Below are 13,706 nucleotides of genomic sequence, written 5' to 3' on the forward strand. Positions count from 1 at the left end.
TAAGGGGTTGATCCCAAAATTTAGGAATTTTAGTGGATCATACCATAGGAAACAGTGGTGATACTGATTTCCACCGTTAAAACTTTTCTCGGCCTGCGGTGATGGTTATTGGTCATCCAAACTGTTAATAAGATCATACAGACGTGGATGAAGGGAAAATACAAATATAAAATTGATCAAATCATCCAAGGCTTCTGTGGCCCTCAAGAAATTTTCAACGGTAGATGTTCAATTCAACTGTTGTCTACGGTGTGGCCCATTTGAACATTGTATATACTTTATTTTTGGGCTAAAGCCCTGAGATTATCTGCTAAAATGGATGGATGGAGCGGATAAAATACATAAATCATGGTGGACCTCACATGAGTTTACTCAGTACGCTAAGCGTAGTAACTCACTAGGGCAATCGCATAAGTGGTGTCACCAAGTTTTGTGGGTCCCACGGTAATGTATGTGTCGTATCCACACCGTTCATTAATTTAGAAATATTTTTTAGGGCATGACACAAACAATGACATAGATCTAAATCTTTAGTAGACCCCACCACAGAGAAAAGTGGAAAGAGTGACGCTCACCATTGAAACTCGAAACCTTCCTAGGGCCCATCATAATGTTTTTTTGTGATTTAATCTGTTCATAAGTCTAGGAAGATATGGACTAATGGAAAACACAAATATTATCTTGATCATCCATCTCTTGTGGCCTTCAAGAAGTTTGTAATGGTAAACGTCACTCTCTCCACTGTTTTCTGTGGTGGGGTGTAACGCCCTGAAAATTGAGGGTCACGCATAGACTCAACTCCCAAGTTCCTGGGTATCAATTATCATCAATTTTATGGTTTTATGATTAATCAAGTTTAAATGCGCAACTTGGAATTACTTGGAGCATGAAACACAACCATAACTAGTCTACTGAAATGAAAGAGATCAATATATACATGTTCAAAAGAATATAAATGGGTCACTCAAGGCGTTGCCCGACAAAATCACAAAAAGAATATTATGTCCAAAAGAATAGAGTTGAGTCCACTACTCGGCGGTCAAAATCCCGTCTACTGGGCCAACGGGGAACCATCTATCAGCTGGAAATAAGATAGCTCGTCCACCTCCTCAAGGCTCGCGCCGTCAAGCTCCTTATACTCTGCATCACCTGCGTCTATGAGAGAGTTTGGTTGGTGTTTTAAAACACCGTCCTAGAGTGGGAGTAAGTGATCAACTCAGTGGGTGCTATTAGTCTTAAGTTGTAACAGGCATCAATTATATTATGAATTTAATGAAAGGCAAGCATTCATAAACACCTAACTAATCTTGTTAATGCAGATGCATGAAAAATGATATGATGCATGCCCTCGCCACGACACTCCCTCAAGCGACTCCGTCTAACGATCGTGCATGACTAACACTCCCTTAATGCGACCTCGACTGCCGATGCAATGATAATGTTAGCCAAGTTCTTAGTTAATTCCATTCATCGAGCAGGTTGGGGAAACTGATTCCATCGGGTTCTCCATCCTCGACTTCCAGCACATGGGGAGTGCTAAGGAAAGGAATCGCTCGCGGTCACTACGAAAAGGCTCATCACCCCAGCGTAGGCCGACGCTCGAATACAGTGTCTCATTCCACCATGCCCGGCACATGAGTCGGTGGATCAGCTTCAAATGGTTAACAATGGGCTATAGTGGTTGAAAGGTGTTCGAAGTTCCATACATATGTAAGCAAACAGGGTTAACAGATAAGGTTAGTCAGTAAGTGGACTAGACCGCACGAGTTTCAGGCAAGTACGTGACAAACAACATTGGGTATGAGTGACCCATGTAATTTAACTATTGTCGCCTATATGCACCTGCCCAAATCCATAGGTTTAGCCTCAGGATAGTCTTACCTACGGGACCACCTTCGCTCTTCTCATGTTCCTAACCAACCCAAGAGTTTTGATGGTGATGCATAACATACCAACTATCAATATATCAATTAGCATAAACCATATCATGTTTTCATACTTCTCAACATACGATTCAAATCTTTTAATGAGCAAAACTAATATTAATCACAAACAAAGGTGCATATGTGTTGTGTGGGTTAGTGAGGAAGTTAAGCACTTCCTACATCTCGTAGATCAAATGCACAAGATTTAATGAATCATACATATTACAAAGCAACACCATATGAGAAAATCATACAAGATATGAACATGTAATCATCCATTGTAATCTAATCATGTGATAAACACGAACAACATCATATGGGAACTAACAAAACATACAATTCCTTATAATCCCCAAACAAACATCCAAATCCTAGGTTTTTTCTAGATTCTTCAAATACATCATCCAAGCAATCAAAATCATTAGACTCATAGTATAATTGGTGCTAGGCCACCTAAGGATAGTAGTCCGCACCTATGGATCATTGAAGACTTGGAAACAACCTAGGAGTGTGGATTTTTGGGGTCGATCGACCGAAATCCCTAAAGCAAGCACTTGCATGTTAGAACTCTATGTCAATCCCTTCTCAACCCAAGGGTTTCAAGAAAAAAAGATGAAGGATTTACCTATATGATCAACAGAGCGATTCTTGCGGTTGTGGTGGAAGGTTTCCTTTGGAGAAGGGATAGGGAGTTGCAAGATTGGGTTTCCTTGGGCCCCACCTCGATCTATAATCCACCCCTGCTCTCCTCCACTCACTCTTTCTCTCCTTGCTCTCTCTTTACTTCCTTGGTAGTGGTAGTTGTGGTGAGGTTTATGAGATAAGGAGCTAGGGTTTTATTTCCTAGACTTGGACCCTTTGGCCTTAAGTTTCATCAACTTTCCAAAATAGCCTTATGGGGGCCCCTTCTAGTTTTGGGGCTGCTTTGTCACCTCCTTGGCCACCAAATTCGGTGTGTAGGTGTCTCATGGCCTGATGAGGGGCTATGCAAAATTTGAGGGCAATCGGATATAGGGTTTAATCACACAGCTTCAATCTTCAAATGGCCCTATAAAGTCCATTCTTGTTGTTGGGGTGTTTCTGGTGGCTCACTAGCCATGAAACCTATAGGATAGGTGCTCCATGGCCCGATGAAGGGCCATACAAAATTTGAAAACGATCGAATATGGGGTTTGATCGTACGGGTCTGATTTTCGATCAACGGTCACTATTCCACGATCGGGTCCCAGAGTTTGTGGACGAGCGTAAAAAAATACATTAGTCCTTCACCGTAAATGTAGAAGAGATCTGACGGCTGAAAAGCCTTGAATCTCAGTTTCATTTACAAGTGCCAGATTTCAATTCTGGCCTTGGGCGGGTTGCCTTTGGCAAGTACCGCTGAACGGCACGGATAATTAATTTATGGGTGTCTACTGAGTCTGTGGTCCGCGATGGACCACAAGCCCAGTGAGATCTTTGGTTCCCTAAATTTTTAGATTTTTCTGACCTTCCTCGGCTACTGCATAGCCCGTACGGGCTGTTGCTAAGTGCAAACGGCCATCTGCCTCGACGGCCCACACTTGGTCCGATCATGACCAGGCTGGTCTAACTACGAGTGGTTTACGCAAGTGGTCTTGTGGAAAATCCTACGTGGACGCCCCAAGACACTATTCTGGTTGGACAAGATGTTACATGGGGTCCACTCGAGCTCTAGATCTGACTCATTTTTTGGCTCATGCCCTAAAATGAACTATTCAAATAGATGGACGGTGTGGATAGAAAAAATACATCATGGTGGCACCCACATAACTTGGTGACATCACTTGTGACTGTAAGGGGTGCGGATTTCCTGCGAAAGCCTTTCGCAGAAAGTTCCTGCGCAAGGATGCTGGGTGGGGCCCACCAAAATGTTTTTGAGATATCCACCCCATTCATTCGTTTTATGAGATCATTTTAGGATGTGCGCCCAAAAATGAGGTGTATCCAACACTCAAGGGGGCCATACAAGAGGAAAAAGTGGGCATTCAGTGAATACCGTTGAAGCGTTTTTATGGCCATAAACGTTTCGTATCAGGCTATAATTTTGGTGTTTTCACTTCATCCCATTGGGAATGACCTTGTAAAAGGTTTGGATATCATATAAACATCAAGGTGGAGCCCAGTAAGGTTTCAACGGCAGAAATTTTTTGCCCCAATTTTCCCTCTCGTGTGACCTACTTGAGTGTTGTATCCATCTCATTTTTGGTAGAATGCACTAAAATGAGCTCGAAATACGGATGGACGGAATGGATTTATAAAATACATTACAGTGGGCCCCACCTAACATCCTTACGCAGGAACTTCCTGCGAAAGGCTGGTGCACCACACACCAAATATATAGTGGAAACGGATTGGCTACTCCCCCTGACACTCTTTTGCTGGTGGTCGGTGCTCTGTGGGCCCCACCATGATGTATGTGTTTCATCCATGCCTTCCATCTATTTTTATAGATCATTTTAGAGTGTGAAACCAAAAATGAGGTATATCTCAATCTCAAGTGGACCACATTACAGGAAACAGTGTTAAATGAGCGTCGACCATTAAAAACATTTTGGGGGCCATTAAAGTTTTGGATCAAGCTGATTTTTGTTTGTTCCCTTCATCTGGGCCTGTATGACCTAATCAATAGATTCGATGTCAAATAAACAGTACAGTGGGCCTTAGGAGGATTTTAATGGTGGATATCCAATCACTATTGTTTTCATGTGGTGTGGTCCACCTGAGATTTATATCCGTCTCATTTTTGAGATCAAGCCATAAAATGATCTGTAAAAATGGATGAACGGAATGGATGAAACAAATACATCATGGTGGGGGCCATAGAGCACTGACCACCAGCCACGGGGCTGGTGTTGGGGGAGTAACCAATCTGTTTCCTACGGCTGTTGTAGGTACGTGGGACGCGCGTCCTACCCCCGCCTATCTCTGGCCTCGAACGGGCAGTTCTGTGGGCGGGCCCACCGTGATGTACCTATAAATCTAAGTTGTCCATCCATTTTTTTCGATCATTTTAAGCATGAAAACAAAAATGAGGCAGATTCAACGCTAAAATGGACCACACACTCTTACATTTAATACAACTGGCATTCGATGCTTTATGCATTTAATGCAGCCAAGCTTATTATTTGGTGTGGTCCACTTGATCGTTGGATCTACCTCATTTTTGTGTTCAAGCCTTAAAATGATGTAAGAAAAGGGATTGATGGCTTGGATGTACAGATGCAACATGATGGGCCCACTCACAGAACTACCCTATCATTGATATATATATTTCTCAAATTTTACTTCTTTAGTTCTTCTTTTGCTTTTCAATGAATTGGTTGTGTTTTCATACATGACTATGATATATTTATAAATATCATGCATTCAATTTAAATATAGTTGTATTAGTTCAGTTAAACATCGCATAGCTTAGGACCCTATACAATGGAAATTTATTATGTGCATCTTTTTTTTGAGATGTTATGATTTAAAAGTGTGTATTAAGGGCTTTTTTAACAATCCCCAAAGTTTCATTAACAAATTCAACCATTTTCCCAATGTTTTCCCATGTTTCCTAAAAAGTGCGATAAATTATGTGATACAAACGATATATCCCATGCAATAACCGATACGTATCTGTATCCCAAGGGTGTGATACATCGTGCGATACTGATATTTCGAACACTCCTGAACTGAGATTGACCTATTTTTGGGGTGTCCATTCATCCTGGTAGAGGGTGTATTGTAAATAGTGGACTGCGAATTATTTTCCTAATGCCTATAAAAATGATGTTTAAAACTAAAATAAAAGGCGGTCCAAATTCAAAGGAAAAATAAATAGATCAAACATCCATCTCCTTTTCGTAGCTTAATTTCTAGGCTATGTACTATCCACACTGGGTCATTGATTTGATGGTTTAGATTGTCTTACAATGTCGGTTTAAATGCTTACCACAATTTTTTAAATGGTGTAAAACAAACATAGGAGCCAGTATATGAGAGGGCTGCCTTCCTACAAAATGGGCTGCTATCAGGTAGGCCATTGTGTATGTGGCCCAACTTAAAATTGAGCCAGGTGGTCATAAAAAATTGACCAACGGTTAGGGCTATCAATGAGAGGGTTTGTGATGGGCTCAGGCCAATTGGCGAGTTGGGCGGTTTTTCTTGGCCCAATGGTCCATATTCAGCACATAAATGAGGTCATAGGCCTCCAACTTGGGTTCGGGTCCGCCCGAACGACACAGGTTGTGTTAGGGTACTTGGGTCAGGTCAGCGTTGGAAAACTCCGCACTAATTTAAAATCGAGTTGGGATATGGTCGAAAATGTATTTGGGTTGGGTCGAGTTGTGGGTTGGGTCTGGCTCGGGTTAACCCTCAACCTTATCCAACTTAATCGAGTTGAACCTTTATGTGGGCACTGCCTGATTTTTGGACCAGGGCACATAGATGGGCAGAGCCACAAGGGGCAGGGCTGTCGATGGGCTGGGCTTAGCAAAATAAAGTTTTTTAATAGCCCAGCCCAAATGGTTCAAAACCCGGTTGAGTGCCAAACCCCAGGTCTGCCCATTGACAGCCCTGCATAGCGGTTCAACCATTGGAGGCGGAATGCGTCCTATCTTACTATGTCAAGTAAGGTGTCATCGGTCGGGTTATGAATGGGCCAAGGTCTATCCAAGCCTGGCCTACAGTGTTTAATATGGAATCTGGCTCCGCTAGCCCGAGTCCATCCCTAAATGTGTCATTACTCTTGAGCCCAAGCGAGAAGCCCAAGCCAGAGAGAGGTTGCTGGAGAAGAAAGGAGTGTGTGTGTGTGTGTGTGTGTGTGTGTGTGTGTGTGTGTGTAGAGAGAGAGAGAGAGTCATGCTCACCTGCGCACCTACGCACGTGCACACCTTTGCACACGTGTCATGTGTGTCTAATCTGAACGGTCCATGTGATGCGGAATCCCATGAAACCTTGTATGAAAAATTTTCACCTAGATCTAAAATTCTGGTGGGCCATAGCAAAGAGAAATGTAAATCAAGGGAGGAAACTGTTTTCATTTTTCATGGCCCATCAAAGTTTTAAATCAAAGTAAAACTTGGGCCTAGGGGGTTTCACGAGGTGCTGCTTCACATGAACGGTTCAGATTTTGGATCCACATCACGTATGATGAGTTCTCAAAAAAGTTCGCACCAGTTCCGTGTGAACTGGTGTGCAGGTGAGCATTTCCCTATATATATATATATACACACACACACACACACACACACACACACACTCATGGGAACTTCCCTTGAGGTCGAGCTGTGTGGGCCCCACTGTGATGTGTGTCGACCATCAACACCATGCATTTGATGGTTCCCCTTTAAATTATGGGATATCCCAAAAATCAGCCGTATATACGACCTCAAGTGGGCCATACCATCTAAAATCATGTGAAGACGTGCCTAAAACATATAAAAGCACTTGGTGGGGCCCACCTGAAATTTGGATGCATCTGGAACTTGGTCTGACCCCTCATCCAAGTGGGACACACATAATGGACATGCTGGATTTGTGAACCACATCTCAGTGGGCTTAACAAATGATTATGAATGTTTTAATGGAGGGTAACCCCTCTCAACTTTTGTATGTGGTGTGGCCCACACAAGTAACGAATTGACTTTATTTTTAAGCCCTAGGTCTATCATAGAGTGGTGCATCTGACTGATGGGGTAGATGTTCAACACGCATCATGGTGGGGCCCACACAGCTTGACCTCATGGGAAGTTCGCATAGAACCTTTTCCCATATATATATATATGTGTATATATATATATATATATATATATATATATAGAGAGAGAGAGAGAGAGAGAGAGAGAGAGAGAGAGAGAGAGAGAGAGAGAGAGAGAGAGGGCTTGATTTGTGAACCACTTCTAAATAGGCCCAATAAATAATTATGAATGTTTTAATGGGAGGGTAACCCCTCTCAACTTTTGTATGTTGTGTAACACACCCAAGTCACGAATTGACTTGATTTTTAAGCCTGTGGCCCACCATGGAATGGTGCATATGGCTGCTAGGGTAGATGTTCGATGAATGTGGGGTCCACATAGCTCGACCTCATGAGAACTTCCCATGAGGTCGACCTCATAGTACCATTGTGTGTATATAAAACCAAATTGCCTTTTGAACCCAAATGGGTCAGGCAGGCTAATGATGGACTTTGTACATGGTCCATACTTGGCCTCTCTGCAAGTGGGCTTGAAATTTTAAACCAGAACCTGACCCATGAGCCTGATACCCAGCCCAAATCTGGCCTGAGGCAGGCCGGCAGCCCATTGACGGGTTGTTAACCCAATCATGACAGGGTTTTGTGGGATCCACCATGATGTATGTGTTCTGTCCACACTATACATCCATTTTAAGAGATCGTTTTAAAGTATGAGCCCAAAAATGAGGCAGATCCAAGGCTCAAGTGGGCCACACCATAAGAAACAGATGGAATTAAACACCTTCCGTGGAGAACTTTTTTAAGGCTACACAAGTTTTTGACGAAGCTGATATTTGTGTTTTCCCATTTATCCAAGGCATATGGCATTCAAATAACATAACAGCGGGCCCTATGAAGGTTACAAAGGTGGTGGTGTCATTATCACCAATGCTTTCTATGGTGTGACCCATTTTGGCCTTCATCTGCCTAATTTTGAACTCACGGGCTAAAATGATCCGTTAAAATGGATGGACAACATGGATAAAACACATATATCATGGTGGGCCTCATAAAGAACCTGCTAGGAACGAGTCCATCTTCACAAGGGTAGGACTCGATTTGTGACATACCGGCAATTCATTAGGGGGATCCTCATTAACACGTCCCTACACATAAAATCTAGCCGGGCCATTCATTAGGTGAGCCAAAGATGTACTTAGGGGTTGTGTGGATGCCCATAAAAGCATTAAGTTGTAATTCAGTTACAGGTATAAAGTGTTTACAATCTATTTTGTTTGGCTTTAAGCTATAATTTAATTATACGTAAATAATTATTTATGTTTGGATGACTTAGGGCCTGTTTGTTATATCTGAAATCTAAAGTCAGAAAACTAATAGTGAATATGGAATAACTTATTTGTTAACTAACGTCTGAAATGTTTGAAATATATTTGACACATTTACTCCTATGAAACAAGTATGATTGAATCCCTACCTTTAAAAACTTCATGAGTTTCATGGGAAAACCTTTCCTGAAGTCCACCACTATAAATTTAGGTGGGGGCCCACCATGATGTTTGTGTGAAATTCACTCCGTTCATCCATTTTGTGAGATCATTTTACGACATAATAATAAAAATGAGCCATATCCAATACTCAAATGGGCTGAAAATGTAAGGATTAGATGTCCATAATTAAAATATTTGTGGGGCCACAAGAGTTTTCAATCATGCTAATATTTGTGGTTTGAGTTCATCTCACTAAGAATGATAATATGAATGATATTGATGACATTAGAGGTGGACATCGAGTCGAGTCGGACCGGATTGGGTCCAACTCGACTCAATTCTGATTTTTCAAGAACTTGACCCGAACTTGATTCGATCCGGGACCGAGTTTAGCAGGGCTGACTTGATCCGATCAGAATCCTTGTTGGCCTGACCTGAACCGAGTCCGACTCGGTCTGAAAAACTGAATTGAGTCGGATCGATTTAAGCCTATGGAGAGAGAGGGGGAGAAAGGATGAGAGAAAGAAGGAGATGTGAGAAACTGAGAGAGAAAGAAGGAGAGAAAGTAGAAGAGAAAGAAGAAGATGAGGGAAATAGGGAGATAAAGGAGGAGAGATGGGTGGGTGCGGCGCCTCCTTCGGGTAGAGAAAGAGGGTTAGGGTTCATTTGGATTTCGGATCGGATCGATCCGTATTGACCATGATCCGAACTCGATTTGATGTACGATCGGATCTGAGTGGTCCTACTCAATCCGCACCTATCCAAGCCTTCGGTTCGGTTCGGATCAGGTCGGATTCACCAAATCAGGTCGGATTCTGCTCAACTCTAGATGGGATGTAAACATCACTATCGACCTACCCACCTTTTCCTTTAGCATGACCCACTTAAGTCTTGTATTCTCCTCATTTTTTGTCTCAAGTCCTAAAATGATCTCAAAACATGGATGAATAGATTAGATTTACCACAAACATAATGGTAGGCTCGACCTAAGATTCCAACGTTGGAACTTTCTGCTAAAGGCATTTGCACATAATTTGCACCCAAATCAGGGAGAGAATTGCGTACTACCCCACCAAGATCTACCTAAATATGGACAATTAAGGGTATTGTGGAGCCTACCATGATATATATGTTTTATCCATATCGTCTATTCATTTTTTCATATTATTTTAGAAATTAAGATAAAAAACAAGGCAAATCTAAGGCTTAACTAGGCCACGCTACAAGAAACTATGGGAATCTGGTGCCTATCTTTGAAAACTTCTTAAGGCCACATAAGGCTCTGATTAAGCCGATTTTTGTCTTTTTCCTTCATCCAAATCTGTGTGACCTTATAAAGATATTTGATGGCAAATAATCTTTACGGTGAACATCAGGAAGGTTTTAACGATAATCATTCCAGTCTCACTACTTTATATGGTGTGGTTGACTTAAGCTTTGTATGTGCAACTATTTTCGGATAATGCTTTAGAATGATATAGAAAAGTTGATAGATGGTGTGGATCTAACACATAAATCATGGTGGGCTTAGAGAATTGACCTATACGAAGAAAATCTTTGTCGTAGAGGACAATTTTGGATTTAAAAAAAATAAAAAGATCATCACAAATCGCATTCTTGATTCCCCGTTAAACTTTTATTATGGAAAAAATTCAACATAAAATGGTAGAGCGCTTTCCTTCTTCTGCGATAACAAACATCATTAAACATGAAATATTTTCGAAATTCTGTGTTTAGTACCAAAATTGAACACTAACAAAAAGGCCCTTATAATTTATTTATTGTATGTAATTAAGTATTTATGCATTATGGCGTGTAGAATGACAAATGCATTAAAAACAATCAAATTACATATAAAGTTTTCACTTAATACACATCATTGGGATAAGTCTAACATTATAAAGCTTATGGCCTATCCTTATACTAAATCTATCATTTAGTGGGTCACAAAAGTGGGTTCATTAATATAATTTTTTAAATAATAATAAACTATTGAATATAAACAATAAGTTATAAATTAACATCAAATTAATAACTACTAATAAATTTTAAAATGTATTAAAAAAATTAAATAGATAACTTGCGCATATATCAATATGCAATGTTCATCTATTTATTGCCCACATGCCACCCAATTGACGGTTAGGATCATCGGATCCCAACCTATTTAATTGATGGTAATCAAAAGGTACGATTGAAAAGAAAAAAATATATAATTAAGACGGTATTCAAGACACGACCCACATATTATTAATTTGTAATGTTCATCTGTTTATTGGATCCAAACCTTTCCATTGATGGCCATCAAAAGGACCTTGTGGAGCCTACCTTGATATATATGTTTTATCCAGGCCATCCATCCATTTTGAAATATCATTTTAGGGCATCAGCCCCCCAAAAAAAGACAGATAAAAAGCTAGAGTGTACCACACAACATGAAGCAATGGTTACAATGAACCCCACCGTTGAAACCTTTCCCGGGCCCACCGTGATTTTTATTTGTCATCCAATCGGTTCATAAGGTTACATAGACATAGGTAAAGGGCAAACATAAATATCAGCTTAATCCAAAACTTCTATGACCCCATTGAGGTTTCCATTGGTTGGCATTCATATCCAAAGCTTCCTGTGGTGTGGTGCACTTGAACCGTCCATCTGCATTCCTTAAGGGCCTGTTTGGCCGGACGATCCCACAGTTTTAGGAGGGATAGGATCACAATATCCCAGGATATGCATGACTAGCCAAACAGACACGGTAAACTTGTCCCGGGATATAAGCAATTCCATGACCAGCCAAACAGACACGGTAAACTTGTCCAGGGCCCGTTTGGCCGGGTAGATTGGAAGGAATTGAATGGTATTAGGGTGGATGGCATGGATTTCTAAGTAATGATGGTGGTGCCAGTGGATTGTCCTGAGATCCATGGGATTGCTATATCCCTGGGTTGTTATATCGAGTTTGTTTGGCACGCCCGGTCAATCGGGATTAAACCTCCCCATCCCTTCCAATCTCTCGAACAAACACGTCCCAGGCAAATTTGAAAGGATTAGGGTAGATTGGATGGGATTTAAAGGTAATGATGGTGTTGTCAATGGATTGTCTTAAGATCCTCGGGATTGGGATCAGATCACCGGTTTTGTTTGACACGCCAGGCCAATCCCGGGATTCACGCCAGGCCAATCCCGGGATTTAACTTCCAATCATACCATCCCATCCCTTCCAATCCGACCGGCCAAACAGCCCTAACATCACCATCATTACCTTAAAATTGATCCCATTCCTTGGTTGGACGGGTTGGAAGGTAAAATTCAAGATATGCCGGGCGTGCCTAACATACCCAGTGAACTTGTCCAAAACGGATATAGCAATCCCATGATCTTAAACCAATCCCTGACACCTCCCATGGATCTTAAACCAATCCACTGACACCACCATCGTTACCTTAAAATCCATCCCCTCCCCCCTAATCCCATGGGATTCGCCCGGCCAAACAGGCCCTAAAACGATCTGGACGGCATGGTAAAATACGGACATCACGATGGCCCCACAGACTCACCGATAGAACCGTTCGTCGCGATGAACACCCACGATCTCTCACGCAGGTACGCGCATCGTCAGTGGGAAGCGGAGTGGCTGGTGTACCACATACCCCCGACCTGCTGGTGTGTGGACGTGGATTTCCTGCGGAGGGCTTCCGCGGGAAGTTGGGATGCAAGGTGGGGTCTACCGTGATGTTTATGAGAAATCCAACCCGTCCATCCATTTTTAGAGCTCTATTTAAAACGTGATCAAAATTTAGGAGGATCCAAACTCAACTGGGGCCATACAAGATGAAACAGTGGGGAAAGGAATTCCTACCGTTAAAACCATCCTAGGCTCCCGCATGATGTTTATATGCCATCCAAACCATTTATAAGGTCATTTTTACTGGGATGAGGTGAAAACATAGAAAACTTAGACCGATACAAAACTTTTGTGACCATATAAATATTTCAACGGTGAAAAATAAATCTCCACTTTTTCATCTCGTGTGACCCATTTGAGTTCTAGATCTACCTTATTTTTTTTTAACACATCTAAAATGAGATAAAAAAACTGATGGACGGATTAGATTTCTCACAAATGTCGCAGTGGGCCCCACCCGGAATCCTAGCGCAGGAACTTGCTGGGAAAGCTTTGGCAGGAAATCCCGTTTACGTGTAGCTCGAAAACGAGTACTGACGCATCTCGGGCTCTAGGCCGTACCAAACGGTTCAAAGGAAATCAAACTTACATGGCCCACAATGATGTATTTATTATATCCACACTGTTCATCCTTTTTTCTATATAATTTTAAAGTATTATCCCAAAAATGAGTCATATGCAAATCTCAAGTTGATCACACCACGAATAACAGTGGGACAATGATTCTCATCGTTAAAACATTCTCAAGGCCCACCATATGATTTATTTTCCATCTAATCCGTTCATAAGGTTACATAGATCTTGATGATGAGTAAAAAAGAAATATCAAACTGATCCAAAACTTCCGTGAACCCCAAAATCGTTTCAGTGGTAGGCATTCAATCTCCCAAAACTTTTTGTAGTGTAGTTTA

The sequence above is a fragment of the Magnolia sinica genome, chromosome 6 (assembly GCF_029962835.1).
Source record: "Magnolia sinica isolate HGM2019 chromosome 6, MsV1, whole genome shotgun sequence".
NCBI classification, from domain to species: domain Eukaryota; kingdom Viridiplantae; phylum Streptophyta; class Magnoliopsida; order Magnoliales; family Magnoliaceae; genus Magnolia; species Magnolia sinica.